The sequence below is a fragment of the Heterocephalus glaber genome, unplaced genomic scaffold (genome assembly GCF_053883595.1).
Source record: "Heterocephalus glaber isolate CG9 unplaced genomic scaffold, H.glaber_assembly_v1.0 deba00001773, whole genome shotgun sequence".
Taxonomy (NCBI): domain Eukaryota; kingdom Metazoa; phylum Chordata; class Mammalia; order Rodentia; family Bathyergidae; genus Heterocephalus; species Heterocephalus glaber.
In genome coordinates this window covers 10,529,360-10,543,754 of record NW_028258463.1, presented here as the reverse complement: position 1 = coordinate 10,543,754, position 14,395 = coordinate 10,529,360, and positions in this window count along the sequence as shown.

Genomic DNA, 14,395 nt, shown 5'->3' with positions numbered 1-14,395 from the left:
AAGAGCTGCTTCACTGTCAGGGAATTTTCTAATTTCAGTTCAAGGAATATCCTAGAGTCCAGCCTTGTTTGGAATGTCCTGCACACGAGAGAGGGTATTTCATCCAGAAGACTGGTTACCGAAGCCGTGCTGCTAATACCCATTCTCTCCACACCGCCATTTGCATCCCATTTCTTCCCCTCCTCCAATTTGTTTGAAATTTGTGACCAGGCACAGCTTTTACTTGTTTTGACTCTCTTGTGTGCCATGGGCCCTGGAATAGAGATTTCTCAAAAAAACAGTTTATTTCATCTTTTTGTGTTTGAGTTATTTTAAATATTTTCATGTAAATATTTTTTAATATTTTACTGGTAGTGAAAAGGATCACAATGTCATTTCCTAATTCAAAGTAGGATATGTGGGGAGAAAATGTACAATTCTTTGATTAAAATTATTTCTCACTGACCTAAACTTTGTTTAATGGAAAAAATAAATAAACGTACTACAAAAAAGTCTCCAAAAGTCTCATGTGTTCAAAGGTGGGGGCTTTCAGAAGGTGATTGAATGGGGCACTATGTTCATTAGTGGACTGAAATCTTGATAAATTCACAGCTAAATGTGCTGACAGGAGGCAGGGCCTTGTTGGAAGAGGTATGTCACTCAAAGTGTACCTTTGGAGGTATAGTTTCCTCCAGCTGATCCTCTCTTCTCTCTCTGCTTCTTAGCTGCCGTGAGGTGAGCAGCTGTCTTCCACCACGCCCTTCCACCATGGCCTTTCTGTTTTAGAGCCAGCCATCCATGGACTGAATCCACTGGACCATGAGTCAAACTAAGCCTCTCGCCCTTCAAGTTGTGGGTGTGGGATACTGTGTCCCAGCAACGAGAAAGCTAATGCACACTCATCTATCTAAAGGGACATATACAGAATGTGCACCATCAAAATGAGGACAACAAAGAGGAGGACACAGATTTGGAAAGCAGGAGGTCAAATCAGAAAAGAGAAATTGCACTGAAGGTAAATCCATGAATGACAGCTTCACAGTGTGCCTAGAAAGCAAGCCATGGAGGGAAGAAGAGTGAGATGGAAGGTTTTGGAGAGAGAGCCCCTATTAAAAAAATAGAAAGAGGGGCCAGGGGTTTAGCTCAGTGCTTACCTCACAAGCACGAGGTCCTGAGTTGGATCGCTGGTACCAAAAACAAAACAAAAAAAATAGAAAGAAAAAAATTCTAAGGTTGTACTTTCACTGTTACTTCTTCACTCTGAGAATTTCTATCTCTATTGACCCATTGTCATGTGAAGTGAAAATTTAGCTCTTCTATCTCACCCCAAGCAACTGCCACATCCCTCCCTCACCTGCCCTGGGCTTAACTACTCAACTGACCTGAGACTTCTAAAGTGCTGTCAAAGTAACACACGAAAAGGTGCTCCCTGTCACTCATGGTCAGGGAACTGCTAATCAAAATCACAAGCTATCTCCTCACATCTGTTAAGATGGCTCTTACCAAAAAGTCAAAAGATAACAAGTACTGACGAAGATGTGGCAAAAAAGAAGCCTTTATACATTATAGGTGGGAATGTAAATCGGTACAGTAATAATGGAAAACAGTATGGCAGCTCCTTAAAAATATTAAAAATAGGAGCTGGGGTAGAACATGTGTTGAGCATGAACAAAGCCCTGGGGTTGATCCCCAGCACCACATAAAAAGAAAATTAAAATAGGACTGGATATAATACAAGAATTTTAATAAATAATAAAATAAATAATACAAAATAATACAATAAAAATAAATAATACAAGAATTTTACTTCTGGGTGTGGATCCAAAATAAATAAAACTGTTCTGGGGTGCTGGGAACTCTTTCTAGAGGTGCTTTCTAGGGTCCTTCTGTCCTGAATAAAGACTTGGATAAGACGAGTGAAATACATAGTGAGGTTTTACATTTGTTAAAGATAAGAAAAGAAATATGTTCTGCAGAGTGAGTGCTGGCCAATCAAAAGTAGGAAAGCAGTATGTTCTACAGGCTGAGAGCCAGACAGTGAAGACTCACAGACGCCCTGCGCTCAGTGGCTGCCATCTTTTGTATCTCCCACTCCAACAGTCCTATCAAACATCTGTTTGAGTTCTCTGAGGAGAACTGGAGAGAGTATTTTCTGATGAGTCCCAGGTGCAGGGCTTAGTACGTTCTCCTGGAGCTCTGTGACTGGCAGGTCATGACCCCTTGGCCAGGTGGTTTGCTACACCCTAATCTCTTGCCTCAAAACCACTATCTTCAGGACCTATGTGCTCACCCTTGTTCACTGCAGCATAATTCACAGAAGCCCAGATATGGAAATTATCTGTGTGTCCATACATGGGTGTGAAATGGGTAAGGAGAATGTGATATGTGTATAATGTAACATGTACAGAATATTATTCAGCCTTAGTAAGGAAGGAAATTCTGTCTTTTTTGACAACATGGATAAATCTGGAGGCCAGAGAAAAATGGTGCCTGGCTGGGGATGGAGGGATAGGGAGGGGAGAAAGTGGGATGACATTGGTTAAAGTGTGTAAAGTTTCAGTTATGCAAGATGACTGAGTCCTAGAAATCTAATGCCCACAATGTGACTCTAGTTAGCAATACGGTAGTGTATATTTGAAGCTTGTTAAAAAAGAAGATCTGAAATATTCTCACCATAAAAGCAATAAATAAAAAGGTAATTATGTGAGGAATAAATATGTTATTTAGCTTGACTGTGGTAATCATTTCACAGTATATACCTGTATCAGAACATCACATATGCTGTGAATATTTACAATTTTATTTGACAATGATATATCAAAAAATCCAAGACAATTTCCCCCAACGATATGAAATACATAAGGAGCATGCTACCAGGATATCGCACAGGGTTAGGGTTAGGGTGGTTTGGAGAGACAGCACTGGGGAAAGTTTGCAAGAGGAGGGAACATCCTGAAGAACAGGAGTAGGAGACTCATGAGTTGTGTCTGGAGTTGAATGGGAGGCGGAGTCTCAGACACCATTTGTTGACTACATGAGTGAATAATAGAGTTCTCAGGATTCTGTCAAACACACCAAAGATGTTCTAAGATCATTTATGACCAACAAAAAGCTCATCTGCAAACCTGTGCCTTCTCCTATGATCCCACCTGTGAGCCACTGGGGATCCTTGAGGCCCCAGCCCAATCCCTTCAGGACCCCGTGAACATTCAAAGGTTGGTGACTGTGGGGTCAGTGGTCACTTTCACTCTTAGGCAAGTGACTCCATCCTAAGGGCATTATTCATTCCTGGGGAATGTGTATGTTGAGGCCATCACTCATTACTTGGCAGACACCTCCCTCCCAAATTGGGAGATTTTACTACACACACACTCACACTCACATGATGTTGAAAACATTAAATATACCATGAAAGAATATGGAGCAGGCTGTGTGGCAGTGAGAGGCTCAAGAGAGAATAGTAAGTGTGTCCCCGATTCCATGGGTTCTCACATTCTCTATCAGAAGAACCAGGTAGATACCCAGTGACACAGGAACAACGTTTTGTTCTTATGCCACAGCACGTAGGAGACAGCAATTCAGGGGCAGGACTCTTACGCTGCCCAAGCAGAGGACCGGAAGGCGTGGCCTCACAGTGCTCTGGAGTAGGCAGCGGGGTATTTTTATTTGCTAGCTCTGCACTGAGCTGGAGGAAATAGCCTGTTTAAAATTCCCTCTGATCTTTGTGGTCCACGGAGACTCAAATGGAAAGCTCCATGCACTTCAGAGCTGGGGGATTTAGGAGCCATTCCTTTTGACAGGAGCCATAAAAGTTAGAGTGCTTATATGTGGTCAAACTCTCAGGGAGAGGGTGGAGACTTGTTGTTATTGGGGGAGCAGAGGTCCTTTTAATTACCTACCTTGCTGGTTGTTTCCCAGAAGTAGGTTAGTTGGAAGCCTGAGCCTGGGAGGACAGCCAGCACAGTAAGTGATCTGATTCCTTCCAGGGAGAAACTGGGACCTGCTGTTATTGTCGGTTTTGGGCTGACTCAGTGGGGCTGGGGGCGGAGTAGGGAGGGCTTGTCTGCCTATTTCCAGCCACCACTTGGCCCCAGGGCACTGGCGAACAGATCTGGCTACTCCCTGAGTCATGTGATTTAGGAGCCAGCTCCCTTGGTGGGAACTGTAGAAGTCCCAGGGCTCTGTGTGTGCACAGTGTCTTCCCTGGTAGAGCTTGGAGATTTGTTTTCATTGCTGGAGTGAGCTGGGAGGAGAGGGCTGGGGAAGCGCCCACGTACACATTCAGTCTCCCTGAGGTCTTACTAATCCTGTCCTCTTGACTCCCGGGTCGATTTGCTCCATATATTGACGGTTTACATGTATCTCTGTTTCCATCTTTAAGTTGTCCAGTTGCTCCAGCTCCATCTCCAACTTTGGACATGAAAATCTAGCTGTGCATTGGAATTAGTACAGAAATGAAGAACAGGGAAGGTCTATGCTTTTCCAACCTGAGTCAGGCCTCCTTCTTGAGACTGTGGAGTCCTCTCCAGTGTCACCAGACAGGGTCCAAGAAAATGGGAGAAATTTCCTCCCAAAGAGGAAATGGAGACTTCAGTTCCGCCATCACCAATGGAGTAGGTTGGTGGACTTTTGTCATAAAAAGCAATTCAGGACAGATCAGTGAGAGGCATAGGTATATTTATTAGGCAGAAAGTAAGAGAAAACTGGGAAGGGACTTGAGCTCATACACCCAAAGAGGGCACATTTCTGATGAAGGGGATCACATTGGCCCATTCATAACAGAACAAAGCCAGGTTTTGTGGATTTGCTGCAGTGGGCTAGAGTCTGATCATGAGCTCAGCTCTGCTTTCTCAAGATCGCTCCAAGGAGAAGTCCTTACACTGGAGGGGACAATTCAGTCTCCCTGAGGTGACTGTCTCTGCTTGAGGGAGTCTCAGGAACCTCTGCTGGAATCCAAGGTGTCCATTGGTTTAGAGCAATGACTGGAGACTTCTGCATGTAGCTGAGTATCCCTGTAATCTCTCACCTTGGTCTTGAAAGAAGATAACACAGGCTATGTGAATGCAGGACTAATCGACATTGTTTTGCCAACTTTTTGACAGATACATGCTAAGTGATTAACGTAGCTATATGCAGAGCTGTGAGGGATCTGACCCCGAGTTTTAAGGCAATAAAGGAGACAGATACAAGGTGAAGGCCAAGCTTTGTTCTGCTCAGTGAAGAGTCAGTGTTTTTGTTTTGTTTAGTTTTTTAAGCAAAAACCATTTTTAAGTCCCTGACTGCTTCAGAAGAAAACACAAATTATGCTCTCAATGTGTAACAGGCTAAAAGCCCTAGGGTTTGTCCTCTGGTGTCTGGCTACATCATTAGCAGCCACTTTCTTGTGTGCTAAGTAGTTTAAATGTATGTGTCATTGTAGAATACTCTCTCATGAAACGCACCAGTGGGGAGCCTTGGATTTGTGAGTCAGGGTTTTATGGCAGGAGTGAGATACAATATATCTAAAAACCAATAGTTTAAGAGCACCAACTACTTAGAATGAGCATCAGGCTTAGCTCTGGAACAGTGGCCTGAAACTCCCCTGTGGTTCTTGGCCTTAACTCTTGCTGGATCCCAGGGATGTGGTGTGAAGGAAATCTTCAGGGAACTTAGGATGAGGCTGTTTACCAACCCAGCTTTACAATCTCACCCAGGACAGCTGGACTGATGGAGCTGGCTGAGTATCAGGCTGGCCTACAATGCCACTGAGATAGGAAGGTAGGGCATCGCTACAACTGGCTGGGAAAGGAGGCATGACAAGGACACTTGCACAGAACAGTCCCCAAAGCCCTGCATGTGGAATTCTTCAGAGAATTGGACAGGGTTTTCCATTGGATGGCCTGGACCTGACATCAGCCTGAGGAGTGGGTAATACAAAAAGGACAGTCACCATTGAGTTTTTGCCCGTGTTCTTTCTTGCATGGTGGCCACCCTCATACTGCAGCGTGTACTTCTTTTCCTACTTTTACTTGGCCCAAACTTGCTCTGTAGAGCCTGTTTCTTTTCCTTTCTTTAATTAAACTTTGTTACCATTTGCGCTTGTCTTGACCAATTCTTTGCTCAGGACAGAAAGGACCTAAAAACCACCTCTAGAAGGAGATTCCAGCATCCCCCAAACTGGTAACACCCCAACCCCCAGCTCTAGGCCATGGTGAAGGCTGCAAAACATGACAAAAGTTTTTTTATAGAAGAAAAAGCAAATCATTATAAAACAGGTCAAAACCGAAAGAGAAAGATTCAGAAATAATTAAATTTCATAATCTTACCAACCAGAGTTAACTGCCAATTATTAATTACTTAATAATACTATTTCACATCAATATTTTCCTATGTAATTTTAAAATAATCAACATTGTACTATTTATTCAATTTTTTAATAAAATATACATGTTTTCAGTAGCGTAAATACTGTTACCAATTCCAATGGTGATTCCTGAAGGACTATGTTCATCCCCAGTACATATTTGCCTTTTAAAAAGAAGAAATCTGTCACTATATTCCAGTGTAGGAAATGAGATGGTAATAGTCTGGGTGTTTGGGGAATTTTTTTATCTTTGTCCACTCTTTTTGGTTACAACTGACCACACTGATGGAATTTTACCTTGCCTTTCATGCTAACATTCTGTACTCCTGAGATGTCGTTGTCTTATTGAACTTGCAACTAGATTGTTAATCACAAGAAACACTCAAAAGAACCTGTGGATATGGTCTGACCCACAAATAGGGAAAAATAACACCCAGACAACCTGTCAATCTTGACATGACCTCTACTCTGTCTAAGAAGATAGAGTACCTGAAACCTAGAATGTTCACAAGGAAGGGGTTATGAGATGATTCAGGAAGAAGAGCAGAGGGGTGAGAGTTGATGCATTTAGCTTGCAATATTTAGCTAGCATGTGAACACAAAGGAAGACACTTAGGATGTGCTGCGGGAAGAGTCAATGGGATAAAGCCTAATACATTTGGAAGAGGAAACACGAAGCATAATTGCCCAATTCAGCAACTGCTTACTTAGGATAAATAACAACAAGGAAGAGCTCCCACAGCAGGGTATAAAAGGAGACCTGGGGAAAGAGATTTCCAGATTCAAGAACTACACTCATTTGGAAACCCATTCAGAGCCTCCAGCCTCTGACACCATGGTCAACTCCTATTGTTGCTCCATCTGCTCTGAACAGGGCTATGCCCATGAGAGCTGCTGCCAGCCCAGCTGCTGCCAGACCACGTGCTGCAGGATCACCTGCTGCCACCCCAGCTGCTGCAGCAGTTCTTGCTGCTGAGTATACCAATCTAGGTCCACAAATCTTCGTGCCTTTATCCTTTGGTCCAGGAAGAGAGCATCTATCTATGGAACTCAGGGACTTTCTGATGGCATGAACTTACAAGCAGATACATGAAGTCATCTGTAAAACTCTGGCCTCTATATTATTTATGAAGTTTTATAGAAATATTATTGAAGAATCAGAATTTATAGTCAAATTCTGCATCTAATTGTTTTAGGATTCCCAATTCTGACTCAGAATACAAAAGTCCCCAAATGTTCCACTTGTAGATTTTTTCTCTCTCGTGTTGTTTTGTGGAATCTATTTTCACTCATAATTGCTTGATGTTTCCCAATAAAACTTTTTTGCATCCAAAGACACTAAAAGAGCTCATCTCTCATTATTATTATTAATGAAATTATCTATTCATTCTTTTTCTTCTTCTGTGTAACTTAGATTATAAGTTATCAGGGGAGCTCAGAATCAAAAAGATTAAATTGGTGAATGCCAATTAGATTTTTATCCAAAATAGATTTTGATCCAAAGTAGAATTTATTCTCACAGCAGAAACAGAGAAAACAAGGTTTAAAAGGAGAAAGCTTTTATCCTAAAACACATAATGTGAGAGCTTTGGATTGCAACTGTCAACAAAAAAAAGTCCTTAGTAAAGCATTATGAATTTGAACAGATAGAGTCTATACAGAGGATGGCCCATTGACTTTGGAATTGGACAGGATTGGAGATAAACTCTGTACTGCATACCATCACAATCCTGAGCACTCCTGGGGTTCTGGATGTTGTTTTTTTCCCAGAGGTTCATGTGTTGGGGGCCTGGTCCCCAGGGTGCTAGAGGCAGGAGATTGTATCCAATGACAGGGCCTAGAGGGAAGTCTCAGATCTACTGGGGCCATACCATTGAAAGGGAGTAAGGAATCTTGTGGGATCCTGGTTAGTTCTTGACAGAGGACTCTTATAAAAATCCCGAGCCACCCAGAACCCGGAAGGAAGCTCCCTGCCTCCATCCCAGCCTTCTAGGGCAGAGAAGCTCAGCCAGTCCCAGCACCCAGAAGGAAGCTCCCTGCCTCCATCCCAGGCTCCTAGGGCAGAGAAGCTCAGCCAGTCCCAGCACCCAGAAGGAAGCTCCCTGCCTCCATCCCAAGCTCCTAGGGCAGAGAAGGTGAGCCGCATGGGCGCCAGAAGGACCCCCCCCCCGCCATGGAAATGAGAAGACACATAAACAAGCCTCAAAAACAGACTTCTGGATCACCTACAGCAACCCCAAAGGGAAATGAGATGGAACACTCTGATACTCAACCACCTGCACTCTCTGAAATGGCAACAAAAGAGGATCTGGGAAAAATGAAATCAGAAATAATTATTCAGATAACAGCAAAGATTTTGCTCATGGTGCAAGACATGATTAATAAATCTAGAGAGGACACAGATAAACAAATAGAGGATCTGAGGAATATGATGGAATCCCAACATAGGAAACAAATGGAATCCATAAAACAGATACAAACAGATTTCCAAGAGATTAAAAACTCCACTGAAAGTCTGCACAGCGGAATGAACCAATGTGAGGATAGAATTTCAGATGTAGAAGATAAGATTGCCATTAGTGAGGAGGAAAAGAAAAATTGCTTTAAAATTGTAAGGGAACACGAGAAATCAATCCAGCAGCTGCTAGACGATGCAAAGAAGAATAACATAAGACTGATTGGAATCAATGAAGAAAGAGGAGAGAGTGCAGATGACATAAAAAAACTCTTCACAGAAGTGATGGCAGAAAACTTCCCAAGGAGGGGAAAATAAATGTAATACACTAAATCAACAGAATGAAGAACAAAAACCATACAATCATCTCAATAGTTGCAGAGAAAACATTCAACAAAATCCAACATCCATTCATGATAAAAACCCTACAGAAAATTGGAATAGAATGTCTTTATCTCAACCTGATTAAGACTATCTATGACACATCAACAGCCTCATACTAAAAGGTCAAAAACTGAAAACTTTCACACTAAAATCAGGAACAAGAAAAGGATGCCCACTATCACCACTCCTGTTCAATATAGTTCTGGAAACATTAGCCACAGCAATTAGAAAAGAGAAAGAAATAAAAGGAATAAAGATATGAAAGGAAGAAATCAAACTGTCATTAATTGCTGATGATATGATACTTTACATAGAAGACTTAAAAAACTCTGCCAAAAGACTTGTAGACTTAATTGACAGATTCAGTAGAGTAGCTGGATACAAGGTCAACACTCAAAACACAATAGCCTTTTCATACACAAATAATAGACTCATTGAGAGAGAAATTTGGGAAACAATTCCTTTTCCAATAGCATCCAAAAAAATGAAATATCTAGAAATCAATCTAACAAAGGAAGCAAAAGACCTCTACACTGAAAACTACACTACTCTGAAAAATAGAAGAGAATATAAGAAAATGGAAAGACATCCCTTGCTCCAGAATAGGAACAATAAATATAGTGAAAATGGTCATACTTCCAAAACTACTGTATAGATTCAATGCAATGCCAATTGAAATTCCAACAATGTATTTCACAGAACTAGAGAAAACAATCCAAAAATTCATTTGGACCCAGAAGAGACCTAGACTAGGAAAAGTAATTCTAGGCAACAGAGACAGGGCAGGAGGTATCACAAACCCCAACTTGAAACTATACTACAAAGCTACTGTGATAAAAACAGCATGGTACTGGTAAAGAAACAGACTGGAGGACCAGTGGAATAGATTAGAAGATGCAGAAACAATTCCAGACATACTCAGCCACCTCATCTTTGACAAAGGAGCCAACTACCTTCATTGGAGGAAAGATAGCCTATTTAATAAATGGTGTTGGAAAAACTGGACTTCAACCTACTGAAGATTAAAACTAGAGCCATATCTATCACCATGCACTAAACTAAGATCGAAGTGGATTAAAGATCTAAATATTAAAACAGAAACACTAAACTTGCTGGAAGATAAGTTAGGTAGAACTCTTAAAGACATTGGTATAGGAAAAGACTTTATGAACAAAACCTCAGTAGCACAGGAACTAGCACAAAGAATCAACAACTGGGATCTCATCTTATTAAAAAGCTTCTGCACTGCAAGTGAAACCACCAACAGAGCTAAGAGACAATCTACAATGTGGGAAAAAAATTTAGCAGCTGTAACTCAGACAAAGGACTACTGTCTACAATATATAAAGAACTAAAAAAAATCAGACCCCCTCAAATTGAAAGACCCAATTCAAAAATGGGCATCTGAAATGAACAGACATTTCTCAGACAAAGAAGTAAAAGCAGCAAATAAACATATGAAAAATGTTCAAAATCACTGGTCATTTGAGAGATGCAGATGAAAACAACACTGAGATTCCACCTCACCCCACAAAGAATGGCTGCTATCAAGAAATCAACCAATAACAAATGCTGGTGGGAGTGTGGGGAGAAAGGAACCCTTCTCCATTGTTGGTGGGAGTGCAGACTGGTGCAACCACTGTGGAAATCAGTGTGGAGATACCTCAAAGAACTAGGACTAGAGGTCCCATTTGACCCAGCTATTCCCCTGCTGGGTATCTTCCCAAAAGAATTAAAAGAATCATACCAGAGCGATATATGTACACCCATTTTTATAGTGGCACAGTCCATAATAGCTAAAGCTTGGAAATAGCCCAAGTGCCCATCAACTGGAAACTGGATAAAGAAGATGTGGGGTTTTTTTTATAAAATGGAGTAATACTCAGCCATAAAGAATGAGAAACTAGAGACATTTATAGCTAAATGGATGCATATTGAGGCCATATTCTTAAGTGAAATAAATAGGACACACAGGTGTACATACTGAATAGTTTCTCTAGTGTGCGAAACTGAAAGTGTAAATAAGGATTAAAATGATTAAAATGAATAATTGATAATTTGAAATAGGAAGAAAAGTTCCAAAGGGGTAGGGGAAGTGAGAAGGGAAAGGGAAAGGAAAGAAGGGAAAGGAAAAATTATGAGAAAAGGAAAAAATGGAAACGAAATCTATGTAAATAGGGAAGGGTGGAGGGGTGAAGGGTGCACAGGTAATGGGAAAAAAATAAGAACCAAGATACATCATGTACAGGTACAAGCACCCAGTGATAAGTGTAAACTTATTGTATACCTAAAAGGTACCAATAAAAGAATTTAAGCAAAAAAACAGTGGCAAGGATCATGGGATGATGTGTTCCAAGGAACACATTTTTTGAAGGGGATTCATAGCAATGTGTCTTTTACTGTAATAACTTTAAACCATTCACTGTACTTTTTGATCACACCTCTTATGTTTTAATTATTTAACCATATGATTCGTGTGTTTGGTTCAGCAGATCTGACTACCATGAAATCCACATCGTGGTCACCATGATGTGTGTAGCATGTCTACAAGGCCTACATCCTTCTGGACTATGTGGTGACAAAGAGCAGAAGAATTCACATAGCCCTGGGGCAAGTCAGGGAATCTACAGTGCTGTGAGTTCCACGTGAACTGAATCCACCTCTGCCCTTTCCTTCCTTGAGTGTTACCAAGGCTCCATTTGCCATTTAGTATCCACTCATCCACACCAGAAGCTACATGAATCTGCTCTAGCCAAGATTCCTACACCCATCGCATCAGCTACAGTTGGATCTTCTATTTAACAGCCCTCGTGGTTATCCATTATCTGTTATGACCCATCTGGAACTAGTGAAGTCCATGAAAACATAATGGCATACACTTCTGGTGAATTTCTTAGTTCTTTGAAGGTGGTGGTAATCTCTAATTTTTATTTACTAGCTTTCTTGAGGGATGGTGGTGAAGGTTATGCAGTTCCAGGAGCTTCACTTGGCCTTTTCAGTATGATAGTTCTTAGTCTACACTTGAGGAAAGACTATGCTGGATCTTATATTTCTCCAGTAGGTGGATGATGACAAAGTGTTACTGTGAACCCAGTGAAGTGCTATGACTTCTTCTGTTTTCTGAAAATAATTGCCATATTGATAGTCAGTTTTCATTCTCAGCGCTGATCTGCTATCCAATCACATCCAAATAGATTGATATTCCCCTGCTGGAGATAGGCACCTTCAGCTATGGACAGGAAATGCCAGTGCTGTGTATTTTTGCTGTGGTTCTTTCTCCTGCAGAACTTGTCTCTTTTAACAGTTGATGAGTCATAGGCCTGAGAACTGTGTCAGGATTGGAATCTGGAGGAGGGATCATGGATTTCCATTGCAGCAACTGATCTCAATTACTTCGGCATTGCTTTTTGAACTCTTTTAAATTTATATCTACGTGCATACATAAACACTGATATATCCATAGAGCCCACAACTGTGGCTTCTCCATCCTACTGTGAGAACACCTAATTCTCTCATCAGTATCCACAGACCCCTATGAGTTTCACACTACTCCACCGTCATTACCATTCCTAACTTCCTGCCCATCACACAACTATATCTACATGGAACCCTATCATGAAATGGTTTCTCTGAGCCTTTCTATTCCATGATCTGATACCCCCATAAGCCTTGGAGAGCTAAGTTCTGCAACAATATTTCCTACTACTTTAGGGAAAAGGCACTACTGAAATTATCAGTGATTCTGTGTCCCCTTTTCCTGGACCTTTCTGTAACCTTAGAGAACCGAGCACCACTTGGGACACCTAAGGCTCACAGTCAGGCTGAGTATTAGGTCTTGTGACAAGGTACAACCCAGCATATTCACCTCTCTGCACACTTTGATTCTTTCTTCCTCTTCTGTGAGTTTTTCATCCCATGATAATTGTGGACTTGTCTATTTTTATGTAATTGCTTCAGAATTTGTCAGCTTAAAACTACACGCATTTATTATGTCACCATTTTTGTGAGTCAGTGATCAACACAGCTGGCTGCATCCTGGGCTTCCTGGTCATTCACAAGACTTCATCAGGGTGTTGCCTGGCTAGGTCTCATGAGGGTCACCCTGGAAGAATCCACTTCACTTCCAAGTTCAGTTCTGGGGTTGCTGAGAATATTGGGTTCCTAATATCATTGGGGTGAGAGTCTGGGTGCCTTGTTGGGTGTCGAGTGGAGGCGGAACTCAGCTTTGCCACATGGACCTCTCGCCCATAGCAGCGGGGGTCCTCACAGGCAGTGACAAAGTCTGTGTGAGACAGTGGGGCAGCAAGAGGAGAGTCATCATCACATGTCACTCAGCCACTGAACACTGCCTCTGCTATGGGTTAGAAGAAAGCTGCTGAAACATAAGGAATTAAACATATTATGAACACAAGAAAAAGATAAGAGGCATCCGCTTTGTAGACTGGCCATCTCAGCTAGTAGCTCATACTGAACAAAAGAATAAAAATACAAGATACATAGTGATATTCTATTTATAGAAGTTCAAAAACCTGTGAAACTAACCGTTATGGTTTAGCATTGTGTATCGAGGTGGTTGAAGTATAAAGAGAGGCAATAAGAAAACAACTTTAAAAATCAGGTTATTTGGCCTGGGACTTAGCTCAGAGATTTTGCCACCTGCTGCGCAAGCACAAGGAGCCGAGTTCGATCCCCGGTACCCCCTCCCCCCAATCAGGTTATTTAAGCCTAAGCTGCTATTCTATGAGGCCTCCAAAGGACAGGGAAAAGCCATATCCCAAACGCCAAGGTTAGGATGACAGATAAGCCAGGGAGCCAATCAGATTCCAGGCACCTACGGGGGACAAGGGTCTCCATAAAAAGGATCTGCAGGCAAGAATCCAGGAGACTTTCCAATACTCCCTACTCGTCCAGAGCAGCTGTCCACCACATCTGTTCTCTCTCTCTCTCTCTCCTCCCTTTCCCACCTTCAAATAAATTGTCTTCTTTTATTTGAAAAAAAATCAGGTTAGTGGCAGAATGTTTGCTGAGGATGCGTGAGCCGCTAGGTCCAATCCCCAGCACCAAACCTCTCCGCAAAAAACCCAAAAAACCCAAAACCACGATGACAGCTTAGGACCTGAGTTTTGGATACATAGACACTTGCTTCAGAATTATTCATTAAATTTATTAATATCTTTTTATTTTATACACATTTCATTATATACAGATTTTTCATAATAACAAGTAGTTTAAAA